This window comes from Pristiophorus japonicus, chromosome 4 (assembly GCF_044704955.1).
Source record: "Pristiophorus japonicus isolate sPriJap1 chromosome 4, sPriJap1.hap1, whole genome shotgun sequence".
NCBI lineage: Eukaryota > Metazoa > Chordata > Chondrichthyes > Pristiophoridae > Pristiophorus > Pristiophorus japonicus.
In genome coordinates, this window is record NC_091980.1 from 83,544,051 (window position 1) to 83,549,632 (window position 5,582).

The following is a 5,582-nucleotide window of genomic DNA, read 5'->3' on the forward strand; positions in this document are numbered from 1 at the left end:
AAAAAAGGGGGCAGACAAAAGGCAGGTAACTATAGGCCGGTTAGTTTAACATCTGCAGTGGGGAAAATGCTTGAAGCTATCATTAAGGAAGAAATAGTGGGACATCTAGATAGGAATAGTGCAATCAAGCAGACGCAACATGGATTCATGAAGGGGATATCATGTTTAACTAATTTACTGGAATTCTTTGAAGATATACCGAGCATGGTGGATAGAGGTATACCGATGGATGTGGTGTATTTAGATTTCCAAAAGGCATTTGATAAGGTGCCACACAAAAGGTTACTGCAGAAGATAAAGGTACGTGAAGTCAGAGGAAATGTATTAGCATGGATCGAGAATTGGCTGGCTAACAGAAAGCAGAGAGTCGGGATAAGTGGGTCCTTTTCGGGTTGGAAATCGGTGGTTAGTGGTGTGCCACAGGGATCGGTGCTGGGACCACAACTGTTTACAATATACATAGATGATCTGGAAGAGAGGACAGAGTGTCGTGTAACAAATTTTGCAGATGACACAAAGGTTAGTAGGAAAGCTGGTTGTGTAGAGGACACAGAGGGGCTGCAAAGAGATTGAGATAGGTTAAGCGAATGGGCTAAGGTTTGGCAGATGGAATACAATGTCGGAAAATGTGAGGTCATCCACTTTGGGAAAAAAAAACAGTAAAAGGGAATATTATTTGAATGGGGAGGAATTACAACATGCTGCGGTGTAGAGTGACCTGGGGGTCCTTGTGCATGAAACTCTTTTTGGAGTTTATCTGCAAAAACAAAAGACATTAAACCGTGCCACCCTACCTGGGTGACACACCAGACATTTACAAGGCCAAAGCCTACTGCACCTGGTATTCCCAGGCAGTCTCCCATCCAAGTACTAACTAGGCCTGACTCTGCTTAGCTTCCAAGATCAGATGAGATCAGGCATTTTCAAACTAGTGTGGTTTGCAGGTGCAGCAGGTAATCAGGAAGGCAAATGGAATGTTGGCCTTCATTGCGAGAGGGATGGAGTACAAATGTAGGGAGGTCCTGCTGCAACTGTATAGGGTATTGCTGAGGCCGCACCTGGAGTACTGCGTGCAGTTTTTGTCATCTTACTTAAGGAAGGATATACTAGCTTTGGAGGGGGTACAGAGGCGATTCACTAGGCTGATTCCGGAGATGAGGGGGTTACCTTATGATGACAGATTGAATAGACTGGGTCTTTACTCGTTGGAGTTCAGAAGGATGATGGGTGATCTTATAGAAACATTTAAAATAATGAAAGGGAGAGACAAGATAGAGGCAGAGAGGTTGTTTCCACTGGTCGGGGAGACTAGAACTAGGTGGCACAGCCTCAAAATACAGGGGAGCCAATTTAAAACTGAGTTGAGAAGGAATTTCTTCTCCAGAGGATTGTGAATCTGTGGAATTCTCTGCCCAAGGAAGCAGTTGAGGCTAGCTCATTGAATGTATTCAAATCGCAGATAGATAGATTTTTAACCAATAAGGGAATTAAGGGTTACGGGGAGCGGGCGGGTAAGTGGAGCTGAGTCCACGGCCAGATCAGCCATGATCTTGTTGAATGGCGGAGCCGGCTCGAGGGGCTAGATGGCCTACTCCTGTTCCTAATTCTTATGTTCTTATGTTCTTATATATCACATGCTGGTACCAAACGCTTACATGGATCATACAACACAAGCAATTTGTTTGAACATAACAATTTTCTCGCTTTTACAAAGGCATTTTCTAGGCTTTTGCCTCAAAACCCATTCAGCCCCTTTTCATAGTAAATCATGCAGTGGTTCTAACAGTGTGCTGAGACCCGGTAAGAAGTTACCAAAGTAGTTCAGGAGTCCCAGAAACGACCGCAGCTCCGTCACGTTCTGTGGCCTCAATGCATTCTCGATTGCCTCCATCTTCGCGTTGGTGGGCCTGATGCCATCCGCTGCAATCCTCCTTCCCAAGAACTCCACTTCAGGTACCAGGAAAACGCACTTCGAGCTTTTTAACCTGAGCCCCACGCAGGTGACTCGATTAAGAACCTCCTCCAGTTTCTGCAGATGCTCGACTGTGTTCCGACCTGTGACCAATATGTCGTCCTAGAAGGCCACGGTGTGTGCGACTGACTTCAGTAAGCTTTCCATGATTCTCTGGAATATCACCGCCGCTGATCGAATTCAAAATGGTCATCTGTTATAAATAAAAAGACCTTTGTGCGTGTTGATGCAGGTGAGGCCCTTCGATGATTCCTCCAGTTCCTGCGTCATGTAGGCTGAAGTCAGATCCAGCTTCATGAACGTCTTTCCTCCCACTAGCATTGCAAAGAGATCATCGGCTTTTGGTAGTGTGTATTTGTCCTGCCGGGAGAAACAATTGATAGTTACTTTGTAATCGCCACAGATTCTGATGGTGCTGTCTTCCTTGAGGACAGGAACGATCGGGCTGGCCTACTCGTTGAACTCGATCGGTGAAATGATGCCCTCTCATTACATCTGGTCTCGCTCGATCTCTACCCTTTCTCTCATCATGTACGGTACTGCTCTCGCCTTGTGATGGATGGGTTGCGCCCCCAGAATTAGGTGGATCTTCACTTTTGCTCCTTGGAATTTCTCAATGCCTGGTTCGAACAGTGAAGGAGACTTGTTTAACACCAGGGCACACGAAGTGTCGTCAGCGGGCAATAGCGCTTGAACGTTGTCCCAGTTCCAGCGTATTTTTCCCAGCCAGCTCCTGCCGAGCAGCATGGGATCATCGCCCGGTAGCACCCAGAGGGGTAGCTTGTGCACTGCTCCATCGTAAGAGACCTTTATGGTAGCACTGCCAATTATGGGAATCAGTTCTTTCGTGTAAGTTCTTCGTTTTGTACGAATTGGAGTTAAGACTGGCCTTGAGGCCTTGTTGCACCACAGTCTTTCGAAAGTCTTTTTGCCCATGATGGACTGGCTCACGCCCGAGTCCAGTTCCATTGATACTGGGAGTCATAGAAACATAGAGAAACATAGAAAATAGGTGCAGGAGTAGGCCATTCGGCCCTTCTAGCCTGCACCGCCATTCAATGAGTTCATGGCTGAACATGCAACTTCAGTACCCCATTCCTGCTTTCTCACCATACCCCTTGATTCCCCTAGTAGTAAGGACTTCATCTAACTCCTTTTTGAATATATTTAGTGAATTGGCCTCAACAACTTTCTGTGGTAGAGAATTCCACAGGTTCACCACTCTCTGGGTGAAGAAATTCCTCCTCATCTCGGTCCTAAATGGCTTCCCCCTTATCCTTAGACTGTGTCCCCTGGTTCTGGACTTCCCCAACATTGGGAACATTCTTCCTGCATCTAACCTGTCTAACCCCGTCAGAATTTTATACGTTTCTATGAGGTCCCCTCTCATTCTTCTGAACTCCAGTGAATACAAGCCCAGTTGATCCAGTCTTTCTTGATAGGTCAGTCCCGCCATCCCGGGAATCAGTCTGGTGAACCTTCGCTGCACTCCCTCAATAGCAAGAATGTCCTTCCTCAGGTTAGGAGACCAAAACTGTACACAATACTCCAGGTGTGGCCTCACCAAGGCCCTGTACAATTGTAGCAACACCTCCCTGCCCTTGTACTCAAATCCCCTCGCTATGAAGGCCAACATGCCATTTGCTTTCTTAACCGCCTGCTGTACCTGCATGCCAACCTTCAATGACTGATGTACCATGACACCCAGGTCTCTTTGCACCTGCCCTTTTCCTAATCTGTCACCATTCAGATAATAGTCTGTCTCTCTGTTTTTACCACCAAAGTGGATAACCTCACATTTATCCACATTATACTTCATCTGCCATGCATTTGCCCACTCACCTAACCTATCCAAGTCGCTCTGCAGCCTCATAGAATCCTCCTTGCAGCTCACACTGCCACCCAACTTAGTGTCATCCGCAAATTTGGAGATACTACATTTAATCCCCTCGTCTAAATCATTAATGTACAGTGTAAACAGCTGGGGCCCCAGCACAGAACCTTGCGGTACCCCACTAGTCACTGCCTGTCATTCTGAAAAGTCCCCATTTACTCCTACTCTTTGCTTCCTGTCTGACAACCAGTTCTCAATCCATGTCAGCACACTACCCCCAATCCCATGTGCTTTAACTTTGCACATTAATCTCTTGTGTGGGACCTTGTCGAAAGCCTTCTGAAAGTCCAAATATACCACATCAACTGGTTCTCCCTTGTCCACTCTACTGGAAACATCATCAAAAAATTCCAGAAGATTTGTCAAGCATGATTTCCCTTTCACAAATCCATGCTGACTTGGACCTATCATATTACCTCTTTCCAAATGCACTGCGATGACATCCTTAATAATTGATTCCATCATTTTACCCACTACCGATGTCAGGCTGACCGGTCTGTAATTCCCTGTTTTCTCTCTCCCTCCTTTTTTAAAAAGTGGGGTTACATTGGCTACCCTCCACTCCATAGGAACTGATCCAGAGTCAATGGAATGTTGGAAAATGACTGTCAATGCATCCACTATTTCCAAGGCCACTTCCTTAAGTACTCTGGGATGCAGTCCATCAGGCCCTGGGGATTTATCGGCCTTCAATCCCATCAATTTCCCCAACACAATTTCCCGACTAATAAGGATTTCCCTCAGTTCCTCCTCCTTACTAGACCCTCCGACCCCTTTTATATCCGGAAGGTTGTTTGTGTCCTCCTCAGTGAATACCGAACCAAAGTACTTGTTCAATTGGTCCGCCATTTCTTTGTTCCCCGTTATGACTTCCCCTGATTCTGACTGCAGGGGACCTACGTTTGTCTTTACTAACCTTTTTCTCTTTACATAGCTATGGAAACTTTTGCAATCCGTCTTAATGTTCCCTGCAAGCTTCTTCTCATACTCCATTTTCCCTGCCCTAATCAAACCCTTTGTCCTCCTCTGCTGAGTTCTAAATTTCTCCCAGTCCCCGGGTTCTCTGCTATTTCTGGCCAATTTGTATGCCACTTCCTTGGCTTTAATACTATCCCTGATTTCCCTAGATAGCCACGGTTGAGCCACCTTCCCTTTTTTATTTTTACGACAGACAGGAATGTACAATTGTTGTAGTTCATCCATGCGGTCTCTAAATGTCTGCCATTGCCCATCCACAGTCAACCCCTTCAGTATCATTTGCCAATCTATCCTTGCCAATTCACGCCTCATAGCTTCAAAGTTACCCTTCTTTAAGTTCTGGACCATGGTCTCTGAATTAACTGTTTCATTCTCCATCCTAATGCAGAATTCCACCATATTATGGTCACTCTTCCCCAAGGGGCCTCGCACAACGAGATTGCTAATTAATCCTCTCTCATTACACAACACCCAGTCTAAGATGGCCTCCCCCCTAGTTGGTTCCTCGACATATTGGTCTAAAAAACCATCCCTTATGCACTCCAGGAAATCCTCCTCTACCGTATTGCTTCCAGTTTGGTTAACCCAATCTATGTGCATATTAAAGTCACCCATTATAACTGCTGCACCTTTATTGCACGCACCCCTAATTTCATGTTTGATGCCCTCCCCAACATCACTACTACTGTTTGGAGGTCTGTACACAACTCCCACTAACGTTTTTTGTCCTTTGGTATT

General features: G+C 45.9%; 1 pseudogene; it reads right to left on the bottom strand.

Moving 5' to 3' along the window:
• Positions 1-826: 826 nt before the first annotated feature.
• Positions 827-946, bottom strand: LOC139263588 (5S ribosomal RNA; annotated as a pseudogene).
• Between the last annotated feature and the right edge of the window lie 4,636 nt (positions 947-5,582).